The sequence below is a fragment of the Pyrus communis genome, chromosome 17 (genome assembly GCF_963583255.1).
Source record: "Pyrus communis chromosome 17, drPyrComm1.1, whole genome shotgun sequence".
Taxonomy (NCBI): domain Eukaryota; kingdom Viridiplantae; phylum Streptophyta; class Magnoliopsida; order Rosales; family Rosaceae; genus Pyrus; species Pyrus communis.
In genome coordinates, this window is record NC_084819.1 from 21,097,685 (window position 1) to 21,120,033 (window position 22,349).

The following is a 22,349-nucleotide window of genomic DNA, read 5'->3' on the forward strand; positions in this document are numbered from 1 at the left end:
ACAAAATTTTAGTAAATAAAGTAATGGATTGAATAATATGAAAATATTAGTGTGTTTAACATAATAAATGGGTAACCTTCTATTCTCGAATCTCGAATGCTGCTTCTTAATTTGCTCCTCATTAATAAATAAAAAATTTGGTTGTCAGTCTTCTCAACTCCACAAATCTGGATTTGACTCTTAAACTTTTAAATTTTCCATTTGCTTAAATACCCTCCACCACATCTCGTGATATTTTACTATAGCATCTCGTAAGATCTTTTGTTTGGGAAGTGATTTTGCTTGCGATCGAGAACAGCTTATATGCTTGGGTCATCACTACTATAGTATTCAAGTCTAATGATAGTGAAGAAAAATTTACACATGACAATGCATCATTGAATCATGACGCATGTAACGGTGAACTTCTTTCATGTAAATCCTTGACACTTAAAAATATGAAGAACATAATAAGCGAAAAAGTGTTTCGGTTAGTTGAAAAGAAGAGTAGATCCGCCCGAAAATTAGGACAAACCCTTTATTTTTCATGCACAACTCTATTATTTTTTACAAAATTAAAGAAAAAATCAACATAGAGATAAATCGAAATATGCCGAAAGAGAAAAGGTCCTTTGGGTTCATATAAGTTGGTGGTATATACAGAGCATTGTTTTCTCAAAATTCAATAGCATGGTACATATGCCTTGTGGTAATCAAAGTGAGAGTGGTCCAACACCAATGTGTTTGAATCGATCAATTTGCCTTGGAGCATGGGAAGTGCAGAAAAAAATGCAGAGTAGACCCTAGCTACTCTTGTATATATATATGTTCACTGTAAATAATAATCCTGACAAAGTTAAAACCATGCATGCATGCATGGAAAATGATAAATAACAGGTAGCTACGTATCTACGTACGTATTTCAGTTAGAAATATTTTCTTTTTCTTTTTTAACAAAGTAGGAAATAAGTTGATTCATAGGACTGGTACAGATTTGGAGCTGCTTGGTATTTGAAATACATGACAAAAAAGGAAGAAAATCATATTTACCAATATTAACTTTTCCAGAATATTTTTTTTCCACCTAACTCAAACCTCATGAAGGGTATTAATTTACGACTCCAGTTGAGAATGTTGGTTTCTTCGATTATTCAGATAGTTTCCATTTAACATGCTCAATATTTCAAAAACATTTAAAACGTGGGATTATAATTTCCCACTGACAATACTGAGGGCATTTTTTCAATTAAAAAAAAAAATTATATTGTGTTTCATTCAAACCAAATAAATTAACTGGAAGGAAGGGTAAATTCGCAAGTGTAATTAAATTCTGAAATTATACTAGTACGTAGTAAAACACCAAAGTGAGTAAATTGGACAATGACCACACAGAATGGGGAGGGTCCCTTTGATCTAAAGCACTAATAAATAATTTGGTATATTAAAAAAGTGAGCACCTAGATATTAATGTAGTTTAATCGTGACCGTTGAAATAGAGATTTGGAAGGAAAAGAATTCTACTCCAATTAGCATATGTCTCAACAGTCAGTCCACAATGCTACCAGAAACAACTCTGAACTCATATGATATATGAAACGCTCATGCACATGCAGCTCACTGATAAAAGGGCATTTCAGTCTTTGCACCATACGCTTGCTTCTAAGCCAAGAAGGCTTGAATGGAAGACTCTGGCTGTAAACAGTATGACCCAACAATGTAAGTTTGTTAATTTACCAAGATAACCCTCTCTCTCTCTCTCTCTCTCTCTCTCTCTCTCTCTCTCTGTGTTGTGGTTGGAACAATCTGAACTTTGCAATCACTCATGGGGTGAGGGTCCTGAGGGAAGTTTTAACGGCTAAGGAAAGATTATATACCATGAAACTTAAAAGGTGGCAAAACCCCTTGGTTAAGAAAGAGAGACCAATCATAATATTAGTTAGAAATTGCTTTTCTTTCTTTTTCCCAAACATCTACCAACCCATAAGTGGAAAGGAAGAAAAAGACCTTATGTTTGTCACCCATGTAAAGACACTTGGTATGGAATGGAACGAACCAAAGCGAATAAGTGATCGATAGAGATACAAAGGGGCCTAAAAGAAAGTTGATTCTAGTCGATGTGCATGCCTTCTTACTTTTTAGTTTTTAGTTGGAAATTTTTAAAGTTATATTTGGGTGAAAGGACATCCAAATTCTAAGAGATTCAACCAAGTTGGTAAAGAATGTACAACAAAATGTTGATAGGAGCAATTGGAAGTACACTCTATGATCATGAATTATTTGATATCTCTCGTATATATCTTCGTAATGGTCATGCAGTGCATTTCTAATCCCTTATTTCTAGTGCTTTGCAATGTATTTCTTCCTCACTTGAGTTGAATCCCTTGAAAAATTTAAAAGTCCATCACCCAACCATAGCCCTAGAGATGCTTGAACTAAATAATGTCTTTAAGCAAAATGTGCATGTTATAGGTTTAGGGAGCAAATATCGTAATTGGTATACAAAACTTTCAGATTTGCAATTTGTTTGTCATATCCGACAGCATGGACTACTTTCAGCGACAAATTAAGGGCCTATAGCGACGACATAGTGAGGAAAGTTTCATCGGTAAAATCCTTCTGCGGCAGAACTTTACTCTATGAAGGGGCGTTTTGTGTATATTTTGATGAGAGATCGGGAGTGGCATACTAGGAAGATGAAACACATGAAAGACAAAATGAAGCTTACAAAAATGGCCAAGCCAACGCGCGTCGCCCTCGTTCTATACACGATCCTCGAGTATATCCACTTAACAATTACATTGTACTTGTAATAATACCCAGGTTACGAAAATGGGTAAAGAAGCCTCTATGATTTGATCTTTGTGTATCCGCATTTCTGTGATTGAAAGGTGGCATGAAAACTTCTGTAGGCATCCCAAACGTATGGATTTTCTCTACCTCTCCACTCTTGGAGCAGCGGAAAACAAAATATCGGCTCAGTAAAGAACCAATTTTTCAGCCACTTGCCGTGTCCTCACCGTCTTCACTATCATCGCTGCAATTCCGTGATGTAGTAAGCAGTGCAAACCAATGACTAAAACCAGAGCACGGACTAGTAAAATCCATCATCGTATAATTATATTTTCATTTATATCTCATATATTATTATATCTTGAAGTATTGTATATACCTATTTTCGGGAAGCTTTGATATTCGTCTGGCATCCAAGCCTGTGATGAACTTTTGTGCAGCTTGAACATTTTCAGGACCTGGAAAAATGTGGAACCGAAACGGTTACAGCTGCAACCAAACACTGTAACAGTTGCAGTAAAACAGTGCAAGTTAAGCAGAAAAAAGTACCCTTTGACAATTGGAAAGCATGCAGAGCACATCTTTCTGCTGCGAGTCTCATGGGAGTACTTCCATCTTTCAAGCATTCAGCAAGAGCCAGTCCAATAATATTGAAACGAGCCAAAAATAACCAAAGCATTTTCCTGTAATACAATTTACCGTGCATAAAATCCTTAATGATATGCACAGTTTCATAATTTCAACATGAAATTCTGAAAGCACAAAGCACATACCTTAGAACCTCGTTTTATAGCAGATAATGCCTTTCTTCTAACTTCACTAGAATCATTGCGCAAAGCCGACACTAAGGATGATATAATTTCCAAATGAAGTGACGTATTAGAAGGATCACTTCGGAGCTTATGAATCAGAAGTCTCCCAAATGCCTTGGTTGAAGTTTCACGCAGTGGGAGCTGTTTGAAGAAAAGAATCACTACTTTGTAAAGCATAAATCGATTAAAAAAATAAAAAATAAACGCAAATATCAAGATTAAGTACCTTCTCATCAATCAAGGCACCCTTAAGCTGGTCCAAGATAGACGGAAACTCTGGAGACAAACAAATAGTGGAAGGGTTGTGCCTGAGCATGGATGATATTGTGAGTCCATCGCCATGCCTAGCAGACAAGCTACGAGATGGTAGAAAATCATAGAGTTCCTGAAGCAGCTCTGTCAGTTGAACATCTTCTAGGTACTGATTATCAATAGTGAAAGTTAGGTCAACAATAAAGAAAATCATTTTAAAAGGAAGCGGATACAGAATCTTGAACTTCATGATTAAGTGAAAAATCAATCTAGAATCCGTAATTGCTAATCCAGAATTATCCATGGCATACCTGGGATGTGATCCCCAAAATGCTTGCAGCAGATATCCGAACCTGGTCATCATCATGATGAATCAAGTCCTTAAGTTGCAAGTAGAGACGAGTTCTAAAAGCACTGCTCACACTTTTTCCGGCACGCTTTAGGACACCTTCAAGAGCAGACAAACTTGCCTCCCGAACTCCACCATCAGGAGCCTGACGGTGAAATGAGAAAGATTTGTTCAATCAAGATTTGAAATTTAAGTACATGAAAGAAGATTCTAAGTAACAATTACCTGCAAACTGGAAAGGAGGTCTCCAACTAAAGGGTCAACCCAGGTACTGAGAGCACTAAGCTTTCCGAGTGCAAGGGCAGCACTTGAACGAATGATTCTGCACTTGAAAAGTATCTAATATGCTGAATATATGGAGAAAACAAGCTGAACTACTTGTTCCCACTGTAGAAATATTTGAAATTTAAAACACAAGCAGTTGAAATGAAATCATTATGATTATAGCTATTTTCACATCGGGGACATTAGCTGAGACATCACTACTAAGACACGCACCATTTAAAGGACAACCCAAACCAAGTACCCGTGAACCAAAAAGCACATTGGCAAAACATTACTAGATGATTGTACTAAGCCAACCTTGTGCTATCCTGTAGACACTTTACAAATGTTGTCTGAAGCTGAGGAAGAAAAGGTTTCAGCGCCATTCCACCCTTTATTATCATAATTGTCAAGGTAGATAAAATAGCACTCTTCACTTGCCAAGGGAACCGGTCACCTATTATCCGGATAAGAGGCCTGAAGTTGCAATCCAATAGTAGCCAGTAAGATTTATGGAAAGTTAGCATCCCGCATATATCAGGCTCAGTTACATTACAATACTGGCCTAGGTCATTAAAGCCAAACAATGTTAACTGAATCTACAATTTATGAAGCTAGTAAATAGTAATACAATAAAGACCATGAATATTTTCAAGAGTTTGCCTCCCAGAGATTATTTCCTCAGGTAAAGACTCATGTTCTTTCATACAAATTAAAATTACAATGCTTGATTACTGAGGAGCCCAATGTCTAGAGACAAAGAAAAATAGATTGTAAATATAAACACGCGTTTCATTATTTTTACAGCCTCTACAAAACTTGAGTAATAAGCAAACAAAATCATTCCATTAATCAAGACATCAAGACACAATTTTATACATTGACATCAATGAGGTCAAAATGAGACATCAAATTTAGGGAACAAAGTTTATCTACCATTATTTAATCATACATACCCTGTGATTGGGATGACAAACTCTTTCAGCGCCTGTTCAGTTCACCGAGACCCAATGCTGCTTGCTCTCTTAGTTCAGCAGATCCACTTGTTAAACCCTAAAGGCGGTACAGGTAATACCCTAAAATGGCATGCCCAAAAAGGAATGTAAAGGTTCTTTTCCTTTTGCAGTACAATAAAAACAGAACTTTATTACTACAAAAGAAAACAAAACAAGCACAACAGACTAGGAGTCCGTAACTGCTGAAACAACAGCTGGACCAAAGCCCATGAAGCAGCCTCTCAAGGATTCTCCCTTTTACTTCCACAAGTAAAATATAGAATTGAAGTGCACTTCCAAACCATTACAAACTAGCTATAATGATGTACGGTTGGTATGAACAAACATAGAACAAGACAATAATTTACTGCCTTTCATTTGACTTGAGCATCCAAGGAAAAGAATAGCAAACATACTTGGTGAAATAAGCAATGGTTGAAGTGCTTTTGGTAAACAAAACCCAGGTATGACAATTGGTCCTCCCTGCAAGGTCATAAACACAACATGTTCCGGTTAATAGGCTAGGCCATTCACGGGAAAACATATAGAATACACAACATATGGAATTAATTTTAAACAAAAGCATCTGCAATACTTGGAATATTGCCTACCTTCTTTCTACGCTCCTTATCCCTGGAAGTAGATACAGCATCTCGTACTAATTTAATATATGAAGGAAGTACCTCCTTGGGAACTGAACTTACAACCCTAGACAAAGCTTTCCAAGAAACCTGTTGAATAGAGGGTAACATACAATGTTATGTAATTGGAGTCAATAACAGAAGCTGAAATGCTAATAGCACATACCGCCACAGTAGCTGAATCAGAATCACTGAGCAAAACAATCAGGGTAGATATCACGTTTGGAGCTTCAGCAACCAAATATAATTTACTGTTTTTGAAGAAGTAGCTGATAAGGTATGAAGAACTTCTTCTAATTGAAGCCTGAAACCATGAATACAAAAGAGTGAGAGAGGGATATAAACAGGATTAAAGCATTCAATTACATTGTTAGTAAAACAACTTAATACCTGACTATCACTGACAGCTCGAACAAGCTCAGATATAAGAGATTCAACACCTCCCTCATCTATGACTAAAATCACAGTCTCAGCAGCCTCCTTTGCCAACTTTTGAATTTCCTAGAATTTCAAAAGGAAAAATATTCCAACCTGATTAGGTTTCAAATTGCCAAAAAGGGAAAAGAAATATGTTCTTAAACAAGCCAGAAGATTGCAGACTGCAACAACGTACCTTCTCATCAGCACCCATTGCAGAAAGTAAAGCAGGAAGAACAGTACCAAGATGAGGGTTAAGACCAGGTCCAGCCACCTCAGCTACAGCTCCAACAGCATGTGCATTAAACGCACTGGATATGTCAGCAATTACAGTCAACAAGAAGCACCCACAAGGACATTATTATTTCAAAAATCAATAAAGGAATATAAAAATGTAATTTGAGAAAGAAATACATACATAAGTGGCAGGTGGACCAGCTTGGGTAAGATGTGAGGCAAAACAGCAGAAATCCGGACACTAAAACAAAAAATACAGCAACTTAGCACGACAAAAGTTCTTCGAGTAAGAGAGCGCGAATGAGAGACATAAAATGTAAGTGGATATTTCACCTTAAGATTTGTTTGAAGCTATCAAGAGCAGTATCAGAAGTTTGATCATCCTCCAAAGCACGTAAAAGAGTGGGAACAATTTCATCGATTGCTTGCATTCCAGCACTCTACATTGTGACTCATATTTTAACTTTATTCAAAGATGACCATCTTAAAATCAAAATATATAATAAAATAGACAACGAACCTTGTAGAGAGTGTTAAATGCTAACCCAGCAGCCTCGCTAACCTCGGGCATGCTGTTAACAATTAAAATGTAAGGGCCGCATTTTGAAGGAAAGAAAAATAATTCTAGACAGATTTGGAAATTCATAAATATCATAAGAGAAGACAAAACCTGTCCGAAAGAGCAGTTCGAATGGTTGGTATGAGCTCATCCATGAAACTCAACAACTGATTTTTTCCAGCACTGGCCATTACTTCACTCAGACCAATGCACACTCCCTGATATCACAAGAAAGTTAGAAATGTGTTAGCACACTAACCAAACTGATGCACTGGTTGGGCACTAAACCAAATGATACTTGCTTAGACAACCACAAAAATACATCCATGTTCAATTCCAAGACAAAAACCCTTTTTAGGGGTGAGACTAAATGATAATGAGAATGCTCAGTAAATAACACAGTTGCAGCATCATAACAAACAAAATAAAGAAGGAACTCTCACTTGTCTTTTGCCAACGTCAGAGTCCTTTAGCCCTTGGGATAAAATTGGGATGATCCATGGAAGTACTCTTTCACCAAGTTTCCTGACAAGCTCACCCAGTGATCGTCCAGCAACTTGCCGTCTTTCAGAGGACGATGAAGCAAGAGAGGCAATTAGAGTATTCATTAAAACTGGCATTATTTCCTTTAGAGTCTTCGGAGTATTTGCCACAATAGTTTTCCATACATGCAGAGCAGCCTGAAAAATGGTAATTTTGACTAAAAAGTTACGTATGCTCCGAAAATAAAACAAAAGATTGAACCCGTGCTAAGTAAGTACTCTCCCTACCTGACGAACTGATAAGCTGACATCTGTTCGAACCATATATAATGCAGCAAGAACTTCATCACGCTTTTCCCTTCCCAGAACCTCAATGATAGCCTGACCCTGTGCTTCAGTACTAGCACCTTCATCATCACTGCCACCCTCAAGTAAAGCTTTCCCAGAAGTTCCAGCAACCTGGATTTGAAGAGATTATCTCAGCAACCAAAGACTTAGAGACTTCATGCACGAAAAGAAAAAAAAAAGGAAACAGGGTGAAGACTTAATTACCTTAAATAAGAGATCACCCAATAATTCCACAGAGCTTTGCCGAATCTGCCAACTATCGTTAAAGATACCATCTTCAACAACAGGAAGGAGCAAAGGTAAAGACCTGGACGTAAAAGAAAACAGAAAAACAAAATGAAACCCATCAGATGGAAACCATTATGACAACATTATGGGCTGGTTTGGTATTGCTGTGCTTTGAAAAAAAACTGCTTCTACTGTGCTGTGAGAATAAGCTCATTTTTGCTGCTTCACGTTTTCAGCTTTTTTTCACCAGAAACTGTGAAAATAAGTTGTTTTTAAGTGTTTACCAAACACCATTTTGAGCTCAGCTTTTTTTGATACCCACTTTTTATAAAAGCACCTCAGTACCAATTACCAAACCAGTACTAATGCCGGGGAAGCATCCCAAATTATGGAACATCCCACTCAAGTATGAGCACTCAGCCCAGAATGCAAATGAACGACCATTTATAATCCAATTATTCCCAAAAGGGTAAGATATTCAATGTTGCACAACATCCAGACTTGGGAATGATAATTAAATTTAGCACAAATTGGTAATATTTCCTAAGAAAAGTTCACTTTTGGTTGCCATCAAGGTCATTAAAGAGCAAAGTAGCTTTAACTGATAAAACCCATGGCACTGTCCAACAACCACAAGATTGAACCCCCACCCTCACCGGGATTAGAGGTTCACTGGACTAGAGAGATCAACCTCCTGTCTTGTAGCATATAGGTTCAATGGGCCTCCAATGGACCACAATTACCTTGTTATTCAATACTTTTCTAGACTAGAACAAATATCCAAGACTCTCCGACAAACAATTCATTAGAGAGCTATCACAATGATCAACCAGGGAAGTGCTTACGTTGTTGCGTAATGCTCAACCAGGATGCCCGACACCTAGTGCTGCCTCACGTACAAACTCATTTTCATTGGCAAGACCTGTAAGAGTATAAGCTCCCATTAAGTTTAAATAGAGCACCAGAGTCTTATTGTGATATATGATACCATATTTTACAGAATACCAAAACTCCACACATTGTACTTACCATCTAAAATAGCAGGCAGCACCAGCTGTAAATAGTTCTGGAATTGGACGCCCAATGACCTTGGTAAATACTACAATCAATTCCCAAACAATACATGACCATTAAACAGAGCTGGTAAAACAAATACTTGCAGTAGTGGTTAAAATGTTTAAAACATGCTGTCTTCACCTTAAATAATGTTAAATATCCATCATGGACAGATGCTTTTTGATGAGAACAGTTTCGGATAATATCAGGAAGTGCAAGCTCAAAGTACTCAGTTCCAAGTGCAGCTAATACCTGGATTGGATCAAATGTCTCTCAGCAAAGCAAGGAAATAATTATAGCAGGTATATACGGAAAAAATAAATACACGTCTGCATAAAGAATCATCATTGTCAAATGCCCGCCATATTGACACTATGGATAACATGTTTTCCAGCTTACAAGTATATATATACTCTTTCCTTGACCTATTTTTTTATTAAGTTTCAATAAGGATATTTCCACTAAATACATTGAAAGTAAAATGGGCGGGAGTCATTTAATTATTGGATAAAAAAAAGAGCATACATTGGATGAAATAAATGGCCTAAGAAAGTTATGACATTATAAATTCACAGCATAAATAATTGGCTTGTAATCATTAACATTACAATGAATGCATGATCTAAAACTTAGTGGGATTTGAGCGAAAGGAAACCAATGAACATTTAAGTTACCAAGTAATGCAAAAGAACTCACTCTTACCTTCAATATACAAAAAGCTACGATCAAATTATAGCATATTTCTAATAAATGTAATACCAGATATAAATATGACCATGTTCCCAGCTTTTCGAGCATGCAATTATATTTCCCTTTTCAAAGTAACAATTAATATGATATGTAACAGAAGTTTAACCATGCTCAGACAAAAAATAAAGAAAGAATTTCTTAGTTTAAAGAGTAAAGCTGACCTCGCTCAACCCTTGAGCTGCTCCAGAGCGCTCAACATTACTATTATCAGATTTAAGTGTATGAAACAACCAGGGAACGAGATCTGGGAAATGATCTTCGCCCATTTCCCTTATAAGGGATCGAAGGGCCCTTGCTGCAACTGACCGAACTTCTGGAATTGGATCCACAAGAACCTAGTTTTGGGGCATACAAGTACTTAGAAAACAGTTATATAGAAGAGTCAAATATACCACTCTTGAAAAATGGTACCTTTTTCACTTCAGGAAGAAGTAAGCCAATATATGGAATCGTATCCTTAGGTTCAGTAACTAATGAGCACATGTTGCCAACTATTTGTGCTGCTTTCTTTGTAGTCTCAGCACTCCTTTCCCGTAGCCCTCTATGTACTATTGGCACCAACAGTGCCAGTCAATTGTATTAATAAAAGTGGTCTGCAAAGAATTCAAAACGTTCAAATAAATAAATGAAGGAAACAAAGTTAAAATAAAGTGGCAGAGTTCACCATTCAAATCCTTACCTGTAAGAGAATATCAAGAGAGTACTTTGTATGGTCATTGGGATCTGAAAGATCCAGTAGAAGAGTAGGAACAAGGGAAGCTATTTCAGGATTCTTTATTACACTCCCAACCTAAGAATAGAACAAAAACAAAATGCATTAACAATGATTATAAAGTATAAATAGGTATCTCATTGCAAAATTTAAAAACCTGTTGAAGTGCCATTTGTCCTGCTGACTGGACTTTAGGATGTGTATCTGTTAAAACCTGCAGGTGCAATAACAAGGTTAAGAACAAAGCATAAGACAACAATATACATATTCTAAAAGTGCTACATAAACTAATGTCCATATAAAGACAAACCTCAGTCAATTTTGGAACAATCTTCGGGGAGACACTGAGATAGCTGTTGAGGAGTGCAATAGGCCATAGCCCCAAGCAGTTGGACACTACTTTGTTTTGTACGCCAAGATTTATCTTCAAGACCCTATCAAAATAATGTATTTATATAAAATGACAAATTTGAAGATTAAGAAAATTTCCCAATAAGTTTATAAATAAATAGGTAAGGTATAAGATAATTACCTTCAAAAGAGATGGAAGAACCAGTTTAACTCCTTGAGCACTGAGTTGAGACATCATTGCACGAGCTGAACACTCAGCACCTTCACGAACGGCAACAACTTGAGCCGAGAATGAAACCAACAGTAGTGGCAACATTTTAATTACAAACCTGCATCAGAAAGATGATAGGAGGACAGATAGAGAGAGTTCAGGTGAATATTAAAGTCCATAAAGAAAACTTCTTTGATCATAACCTATCACTTACCGTTCAAATAGTCTTCCGAGTGATTCACAGAGACACTCAAATCCGAGAAAAGCTCCTTCACGACATTTGGCTGAATTCCTGTAATGGAAAGGAAATACAAAAATGAAAAGCTGCATCCCCAAAAAATAAAAAAAATTGAAAAAATAAAATGCATAAGAAACAAAAGTTTTGAGTAATCTAGCAATCTTGCAACAATAATTGACTCACAACACCAAGACCCTTCTATTCTAGAAGTTGCAACAGAAGTTTCAAAAGATTCATAACTAATGATAAGAGGAAAGAAAACTCCACAACCTCAGAATCAACAATTATTTGTCCCCACAGAATATACTAGCTTAAGAGTAGTCCAACAACACAGTGATGATATCTATCAATCATTCAATGACTAATCAATATATGTTTGGAAACATCACTATACAAAACTCACAAAATATAATTGTCTACAACATATATAGAAATGCCAGTCAACTTCTTAAACCAGGGTTAGAAATCCAACCTGTCTACGAGTCCTTCTTGTAGTCGAGCTACAATCCCATATTTCTTCAAGCAAGAAATACCGAATCCCTTGACCACTCCAGCAAGCCCAAAAAGCAGCTCCACAGCGTTCCCCATATTTGTCACTCTTCATCAGTTTATCCAAAAGCCTCGAGACAAGAGCTGGTCCATCATCCTTGTACAGAGAAAAGAATAGGATTAGCTTTCCTCTTAACGTCAATACTGTATCTATCAACATAAACAAAGTCATAAGACAATGGAAAAAACAAAACTTGATCAAAGAGGAAAACTATTGTAGCTACACTTGAGTCGTGTCATCCTTGCTTCGACTGCATTAGTGGAGACAGGCATGCAGATACAGCCCGCTGAATGGAGTGTTTAGCACATCCAACAACTTCTCAACAACAACATGAACTTTTGGATCATCCTGTTCCAGAGTACAGACAAACGCTAAACTGTGAATTCCGGAAAGCCGTGGTCACTGGTTATCTCACAAAAGAAAAAGGAAGGGAAGGGATGAAATCAAAAAAAGGAAAGAGTAAAGACAGTACCTATGCCAAATGTTTTGCCAATGCTCCAGTGAAAATAACAACTCCCTCGCGTACCAAATCATATTTCTCTTCATCTGATGCCTAAAGTTAAGTTATTGTCTAAGATAAATTATGAGGTTCATGTAGTAGCTTGGCATGGAAACAACAGTTCCAGCCATTTAACACAAAAACAGACATGACCTGAAATAAAAACTAAAATAATTTTGCAACCATCACTAGTTAGGAAGTGAGAAAAACCTTTTTGTTCAAGTAGTTCTCAAAGATGGGAAATAGCAAGGAAACATTATCCCTGCCATGCTTATCAATAATCATAATACCAGCATTGATCATTCTTCCCCTAACATCGGCATTAGGATCACCCTGCATATTGAGAAGCAACGACAAACTGGTTAAAGTTAACTATGTCTCCTTTCTGACAAGGACTATACAATATCTCTTTTCAATTGAATGCATTGTTCATGCTTTCGAAACAACGGTGATGTAAATCTTACTAGTGCTCTTGAAATAAGAAATGTCATAACAACAGGAAGGTCTTTTGTTCTGAGTACATCAGCAGAAGAATTTAATGCTAAGGCTACACCTTGTCGACCCAGCCAACCAGCATCAACATTCTCCTCAGTCAAACCAGCATCACGGATATACAGAGAAAATAAAGTAGAAAGAGACTCCTGCATTACAGTAATTATTATAACATTACTACTTGAGAGACAGGTATAAGAAGGTCAATGCAGGTTTGATACTTCAAAGTCAGACAAACCTGTATAGAATCAGGACATTCATCCAAAGCAGCTGCTAATGCCTCCGCAGCAGCAAAATGAACATTATAATTGATATGGGTAAGTGCTTTGAAAAGGCCTGAATAGTCAGTCCCAAAGTCATGCCCATATCGATCCCATAAATCCTCTGCTGCTTCTGCAACGGACTAAAGCAAAAGCATAAAGAAAACAAATGAGACTAGAAACATGTTTGCATAGCAATAGAATATTTTACATTAGTGAAGGAGAAAAGTTTATAACTGTAAACTAAAATACAGATAAATCTCCATCTTAAGCTTCAGCCATAAGATGGGACCCTTATCCATTAGTCAACATATACACTCTTAACTTTTGAAAAATAATTGGTACACCAAACCTTTTCTGGGTCATGTAAAGCAACCCAAATGCCTGTAGCGACTTCAACATTCTGAGGAAGAGACCGACTGGCAACAGCAGGAATACATTTGACAGCACTAAGGCAGACCATTCTAACATGAACATCATTTGCATAAACCCCGTACAGAGCCTGAAGATAGACATCATGAAGGATGAGTATCATCAACGCACATCAAAGAAAAAAATTAAAGTACAAATAGAAATAACATACTGCTGCCACTTCATCTGGTTGCAGGCCCAAACACAACTCGTTCAACGCAGGTCCAACAGAGGCTTCATAAGCTGGAACAACACCGAGTACATGATAAAGAACCTGTAAAAAGAAGTGAATTAGAGAAGAACAACAAATAAGGATACTATGAAATTATTGGAAACGGAGAATTTTGCTGAAGGAAAATTCAGTAACTGAAATCATTTGAAGCCTTGGAAGGGGTAATAGGGGGTCCATGTGCAGATATAGAATCTGAAGCACATCATTGTGAAGTCCCGTCTTCTTAGAGCATAACAGAATTTGCTCCATTATCTGACAACATAAACATCAAAAGGGATTAGCCAGAGAGAAGAAGCACAGTATAGTTGAATCAGTTAAATGGGAAAGCAGGAAAACTTACAGGGAACACAACTGTAAAAGAATCTACAGGAAGAGGTCCCGATTTACAAGATACAGAAAGGCCATTAATTATTCGCTCAAAAAGACTCAAAGATGGTGTTTCATTGACTTCCCCTTCACCAACCGATGGAAACATATCCAACACAAGACGAACTTCTTCAGTCCCAACTAAGCGCAAAGCTGTAGCAATGTCAAGGGCCCAATTACAAAGAGGTGGAGAAGTGCATCTAGAGAGTTTCGCCACAGTTTTATATGCCACGTCACTCACTATCGGGGACCTTAGCAATGGATCAACATAGTTAACCTGATATTAGATAACAGGTCAAACCTATTAACACAATATATTATACAGAAAATTCAGGTCTGAAATATGTTAACAAAGTTCATAACAAATGGAAAATAAAGGGATATATGGGCAATAAAATAAGAGACGGAAGCAGAAATAAATCATCAAATTCCTGACATAATAAAATGTTTCCTATTGACAATAATATTAAGGAAGGCTGAAGATCATACACCACTGAGATAGGAGCAAATCAGCAAGCCAAATTATATTCTATGAAAAGTAGAAACAAAAGGATATTTCAATGAACTACTTAAAGACTAACAAAGATTTCACATATTCTGGCTCTTGGAAGCATAAGGAAGGAAGATGACTGTGCGCGAAAATAGGATTAGCAATTGCCATTTCCCCAAGAGCTGCAAGTATGGAAGACAGATTTTTCTGTATTTCTCAGACCTTCTCACGTATGGATGCCTCCTCCCTAAGTTGAACCTCACGCGCTTCCTACTTTGCAGTCTTTCCTTTATCTGGCAAATTGAAATATTGTAATGCTACTGAATAAATAAATAAAATAAAAACATTAAAACAAAAATTCCACTTAAAAAAGAGAGGCAACAACAATTCACCAGGTTTCTTTGCAGACTTTCCAGTTTCCCTTTTACCCACAGAATTATTGGTTTGCTCAACTTTTGCAGAATGATTGGAACCACCATGGTCTTGTGAATAAATACAAATGCGACACCATAAAAATTAAGAATTACTTTCAAAAAAAAGTAGACATGAATAAATAAAAGAAACTGTTTGGTACCATGTCATCTAGGTCTTCATACATCTGAAAACGGCCCTTTGCTTGTTTCATGTTCTTAGCAGCGACAGACTCTGCAACGTAGACACCTTGCTCGCTGGAAAGCAACCTTCAGGGGTATGAAAAATCTGAAACATTACAAGTGGAAACAAATTTGAAATAAACTACAAAACAAAGTAAATTGACATAGTTTAAGTAAATTACAAAGTGTAACACAGTAAATGTTAGTGAAAGTTGGTGAAATTACTAACTTAAAGGCCGATGGACAATAAGAAACCAAAAAAATTCTAACAAAAAGAAAGGAAAAAAAATGGAGCACAGTTATCAGGCAAGGTCAACAACTAAGTTACTGACATTTTACCAAGACCCAAAATATGCATAATTGCCCAACATATCATGCAAATACAATAAATACAACCCTATCTTTGCAAGTTTCACCTCTTCATTTCCTGGAAATAAGAACATTGGTCAGCAATAAACACCCAAAACTTCGGCCACAAAGATTAAACATAAACAAAAATGAATAGGACACGCAATTAGAAAGCTAAGTGACGATCTAAATCCAAAAAGGATAAAGTAAACAAATTTTAATACCAAGAAGAAAAGTAGGAGAAAATTGTTGATAAAATAGTTTTAAAGACAAAATAATATAAGACTACAAGTTCACTTCTTACCATCATCCTTGTAACAAGTTAGAAGGAAACTACATAAGGCTTGTGACAGGCTGTTAAGGTGTTTCCCATCTGGAGCATTACACATTTCTTGCAGTGTGTTGATCATGCCAATCCTCTGATATGGAAGTGTAAGTCTTCCCTCTGAGCCTGCTTAAATGGAAATGTTAATTAAAGAACACAAGCAGACTTTAAAAACCAACTTAACCATAATGAAGAATATTTGAAGCCGCTTAACAGTGTGCTCAAATAAGGAAATGTAAAGGAAATATAGTGGGGACTTGTCTTTTCCCTAATTTGAATATTAATCTGACTGAGGCAGATATGGACTTACCTCCTAACCCCACTCTTTGTTCCTAATTAGTGAGATAGGAAAACGAGAAGTGAAAGAAACTTCCACCAAATTTTAAAAAAGTCCCTTCCTTACCCATTCACCTACAGAAGAAAAAGAAGAAACTAAAAGGATACACTGATAAATTCATTAACAACGAGATTGTGTTCCCTTCAGTTAATAATTTCTTTCTCAGTATATTCCCTCTTCATTACTACTTTCCTTTCTGTTCCATCCATTTCAAAACTTCCAAAGTAATAAAATAATCAGGAACCAACCTCCAATTACAGATTTGACAGCATTGAACATTGCTTCTAAGGCATCTGGATTACTAGACTTTTGGCTCAAGCATCATATAACTGTCAGTGCCACAACCCTTCTGCCTTTGTCCACATGCTGAGCCTGAGGCAATACCACTGAAAGAATTTCAACGGCATACTTGCTTAAATCAAGGTTGACTGATTTCAACAGAATCCTAACCGACTCCAATACAATCTCTGGGTTGCGTTTCAGCATTTTAACAGCAGATGGAAGCACAATATTTTGAAAATCTTCGTGCAACATATGTTTAAAAAGTGGATGAAAAGCTTCACTTAGGCCCCTTGCTGGCTTTTCTCTTGCATTTAAGATTGCCTTGAGATATATCTCCAAAAATGTTGGCTGTGAAAAGCAATGGATGGGTTAAAAGCTTTGGCACATAATGCCACATGAATATGAACTTAAAGATAAATACAAATGGGGCTAGCCCCTTCAATACATGATCATGAAATACCAAATCTCTCACCTTGCATTGTTCATACAAAGAAGATGATTTGCTTGAGGTACTTGAGTACTCTAATAACAACCATATTAATTCAGAACTATCTTTGTATGGGATACGGGCATCTTTGAGTTCCTCTATATACATTTTGTAGATGTCTGGTGACTGATGAAACAAAAAATATGAAATGTTATGAGCAAAAAAAAATGTGAAGTTATGGAAGGATACTTATTCTTAAACAGAAGGTTCAACGGGCTAAACCTGAGAAAATAAGTGACAAAATGTCTTCTTGTAAGCCCTTCGCTCATGGAAAGACCTTTGCATAACAAGATTAAGTAACAATGCCTGCACTGTGGCAACTCTACACATAGCATTCTTCGAGACACTGGCAAACTTACTCTTACTCAATAGAAGACCTGAACAAGGGCTGCCGCAAAACTTTTCATGAAGGAAACCTCTTGTAAACCTTTTGTAATGATGTCATCAACAGCTTTCTTGGACCCACAATCATCGTAAATGTACAATGTTTTAAATATTATATCTATCAACGGCAATACTGCCTCGGTACCTATTTCTGTAGAATTCAAAATGGCAAGTAACTTTAGAAATAGAATGTGCTTGGATAATCAGCTCATAGCAAAACCCCAAAGGATTATGCATTAAAGTAAGCTCACTCTAATCCCAGTACCAAATTATCTAGGTGCCCACTGCCCAGTACTGGAAAACGTTATGTGCATAACTAGTCACACAGGAGATCAGTATAAGAAAAGATGGGACGAAAAGCAAATAAATTTAACTTTTCATAATCACAATTGACATAAAGAATAAAACTTTCCATTTAGCATTCCTGTAAACTAATGTTAATACTTAAATCTTCTTCAGCTTCATTATTCAAAATACTTAAATCTTCTTCGGCTTCGTTATTCAAACTGAATTAACCACCTAATACATAATAATGTCCTCATTGCTCGAAGATATTCATCAGCTTCGTTAGTTTTCCACATCTGTTTCTTTAGCTAATTCTGTAAAGCAAACACACATTTGTGTAAAAATACGGTAAATTTCATCAAGCAACAATTTTAACAAAACAAAACCGTGCAAGCACAGCCATTGCCTAACAAATTTACTCTTTACACCAATAATTAACAATAGTACATTAGCTTCAACAGTTCATCAAAATCGAGTTTAATTCGAATTTCTACATACTAAATTCAATTAGCAATACGTTATTTTGGTGTTCTATTTTCCTTCAATACACACAGATTTTACACACACACAAATTTCATGAATTTCACGTATGCATGCTAGGACGGCTGCAACAAGTTTAAATTTTTCAGAAATGACTGGAATTACAGTGAAATTGAAATCGAGAACCAAGATTATCACTAACCGGAGCCGCTGAGAACGGCGGGAATTTCATCACGGAAGATCCGAACCCGTTTCTTGGTGGAGTTGGTGGAGACCGACCCGGCGATGGAGAGGAGTGACTCGGTCGGAGTCGCCATAGGAAAACGGGCAGGGAGATCCGAATGGAGGATCCGGTTGGGAATGCAGAAGGTTTGTTCTCTGCGAGTTCAGTTCGCTGCTGTGAATGTCGTCAGAGTTGGAGGGAGTGACGTCAGAGTGGTTAATGGGCCACTTTGGGTAGTTTGGGCTTGGATCGAATGAGGCTGTGGAGCCCATTTGAGAAAAACACTGAAACTTTTGGAGGCTAAAAGGCCCCTATTCCCTAAGGCCCGATACATGAAAATTTTATTTTATTTTTATATGAACGATATTTGGGTTTTTTTTTTTTTTTTTGTCAAGATCACGAGCTGTCCCCACATCCGAAGGGTGGGACTAATCTTCGCTTGAGGTTCGGTTTGCCTCTGGCTACAAGGTGCTCTCAGCTGGTTTCAAACCCTTGCTAGAAAGGCACCAGGGAATCTGCCAACTAAAGGTGGCAATTTGAAGACGGTGACAGAATCATAAATAAGTTTACGTTTGATGATAATATTGTAAATAAAATTAAAGTTTGGAGGCAATCAAAGTATCATAAACACTTAAGTTGAAGTTTTTCAGAAACAATATTGTTTCTTATTAAATTACATTTCTATCCCATATTTTTTACATTTCTGCCTCATATTTTTTATTCATATTTTGTTTTAATTAGAGGGTTAAACTAGTAATTTTATAGAATTTTGGTTGACAATGAGTGTTTTATTAATTAGTAGAGGTAAATCTTTGCTTCTATTAGAAAAATGATATAATATGGTCTCCTAAAATGTGATATATGTAGTTTAAAGTAGTGTTTTATTAATTAGTAGATGCAGAAGTTGTTTCTCATCTCATCATGATGCAGACTGACTTCACATTCAAAGGTTATCAGGTAACGTCTTGTGTTTGCTGTGAGTCCAAAGCTGAAAGCTCAAATCGTTTGACGTCTATAACTTTAACAGTAGTGGAAAGTAGGCAGCTGTTCTTTTTGCACAGAACCTGGGCGTCATGCAGGTGGAAATGCAGGGGGATGCACTGGTGGTCATCAATGCATTGCAGAAGGACACGGCGGCTCTAGGAAATGGTCAGTTTGGGAATATTTTGCAGGATGCAAGTCACATGTTAAAATCCTTTCTGAGGTTGAAGGCTACGTTTGGTCCGGGTCAGACAAATAAGGTTGTACATCGGCTCGTAAGATTGGGCTTATCGTTGGATGCTCAAGTTTCATGATTTGAAGAACATTCAGATGTAATTTTAGATTTGCTTTTAGAGGATAGTATTCCTTCTTAATTTTAGAGGTGCAAGACGCTCTTTTTCCCTTGAATCGGATTGAAAATCCCGACAAGATTTTTATCGAGGTCTATTGTAAGCACCTTATCCTCGTTGTGTGTACAGTTCCTTTCTCATTAATGGAATATCGTACCTTCTTCAAAAAAAAAAAAAAAAAAACAGTAATGGAAAGCAATCATGTCTTTTACATCTTTGTGCGTATTCAATTTCAATTGATTATCTTCTTAAACAATTAACTATCTAATTCATTAATGTCATCGTGTTTATAATTAAATAATTAAATGAAATGTTGACATACATCTAACAGTTATAGCCATTAAATTTTTAATTTCTGCACCAATTAGATATATCTCCTATTAATCTCGTCTATTCAGCTTTCGACCTTTCGTGTCATCCAAAAAAAAATTGCATATATTTTGTGACAAATCTCTATAAACCCTAAACATGTGACAAGTATTTGTAACTCGTTCTGCCTGTGTACCTGTGACAGCAAGCCTCTGTAAACCCTAAACACGTGGCCAATTCTAAATGAAAAACTAGCTACTTGTCCGCTCGCATGCAGCATACAGTACGTAAGTATTTCTGTACACACAAATAATCCAATTCAAAAAAGGGAGACTCAAATAATCCAATTCAAAAACACACTAAAAATTAAGCACGGGAAAATAAATAAAAATAAAAAATAAAAAAGGAACATAGACAGCACATATCTTCAAGCTTAAGGAGTTGAAACAATTATACAGGTGTAGGTTGACCGTAGAACACATGTTCATCGAGGATTGTGTTCTACAGCAACAGCCAAGCAATTGTTTTACACATGTCTATATCCTCAATGCCTTGCCTTCCTAAAAAAATTACACAAAAAATTTTGCTTGCTAATAAAAGGATCAGATTTGGCCCTAATTAGGGTTTTAATCAAGTCGTGGACATGGAGAAGGAAGATAGGAGGGAAATAAGAGAGGAGGAGGAGGAGGAGGAGATAGCATGGGGCCGTCGAGAAAAGGTTGCATGAAAGGGAAGGGAGGGCCGGAGAATGCTTTGTGTAGCTTTAAGCGGAGTGAGGCAGCGGACGTGGGGGAAATGGGTGGCGGAGATTCGAGATCCGAATCGAGGAGCTAGGCTTTGGCTAGGGACTTTCAACACTTCGACGGAGGCAGCACTTGCTTATGATGAAGCAGCTAGAAAGCTCTACGGCTCCTCCACCAAGCTCAATTTGCCGGACGACCACCACCCCCCGTCCTCATCGTTGTCATCTGCTAATTCGACCTCTTCAATCAGTAAGTCTACCACTGAGTCTGGGAACTCTGTGAGGGGTTGGAGTAGTGGCAGTAGAATCAGTAGTGGTGGTGGTGTGAAGCTTCCTTGGCTTCATTGATGGTTGGAGGTTGGAGTGTTGGAGATGATTTGTGGGAGAGTGGCAGTGGAGGTGGTAGACTGGTAGTAGTGGTACCACTGTTGTGTGTTGAGTAATTGGGGCGCAGTTTGTGGAGAAAAGGATTTCATAGAGATGAATGACATGGGAGATATGATGGGGTTGGGAGGTGATGAGTTCATAAATTGGGATGCTTTGGAAGCTCCATTATGGAACTAAATAATTAGCTAGTAGAGTTTGTAAAGGGGCACATATGTCATAGACTAGTAATAACTTGTGTACACAAGAGTTCAAACCTTCTATGCCTAAAATTCTTTGTGGCCTCTTCATGCTTGATTTACTTGAGTGGCACATGTACGTCTTTTTAACTTAATTTATGTTTAGTTTTTTTTTTATTTTATTGAAAAGATAAATTGAAGGGTTTACATTAGTAGGTGGTGTTTAAATGAATTATCATGTGTCAACAAATGAAATAGGTGACAGAGACCACAAAAATTTTTGGGTGCATAAGATTTAAACTCATATAGGCAGCTTTATATGGTCTCGTAGAGAGCCACTTTTGTTTCTTTAAATGTTTTTTGGTTGGGTTATGATTTTCATCTATTTCCTCGTTGATGTTAGTGGAACAAAATATGATGTGCATATCGTTTATTAATTTATTTTTCTGCTATTTTTTTCCAAAGCTTCTTTCTTAATTTTTGGTTGTCAAATCAAATTATTGAAGAAAAATTAATGACAAAAATTAACAAGAGTATGTGAGAGGTAAAAAAGGTGCTTGAGAAATAAAAAAAGATAAGTGAATAGCACTACCCTCGCAAAATTACAATATTATTCAACTTAATTGAAGTTTGACATATATCTAATTGCTTTAAAATGCTAAAAAGATTATATTTTAAAACATCACGTT

General features: G+C 36.8%; 2 pseudogenes; one reads left to right on the forward strand and one right to left on the reverse strand.

Annotated features, from left to right (window-relative positions):
- Nucleotides 1–2,686: 2,686 nt before the first annotated feature.
- On the reverse strand, nt 2,687–18,882 carry LOC137722219 (protein ILITYHIA-like; annotated as a pseudogene).
- Nucleotides 18,883–20,998: 2,116 nt separating this feature from the next.
- LOC137722382 (dehydration-responsive element-binding protein 2D-like) lies at nt 20,999–21,661 on the forward strand (annotated as a pseudogene).
- Nucleotides 21,662–22,349: the final 688 nt, after the last annotated feature.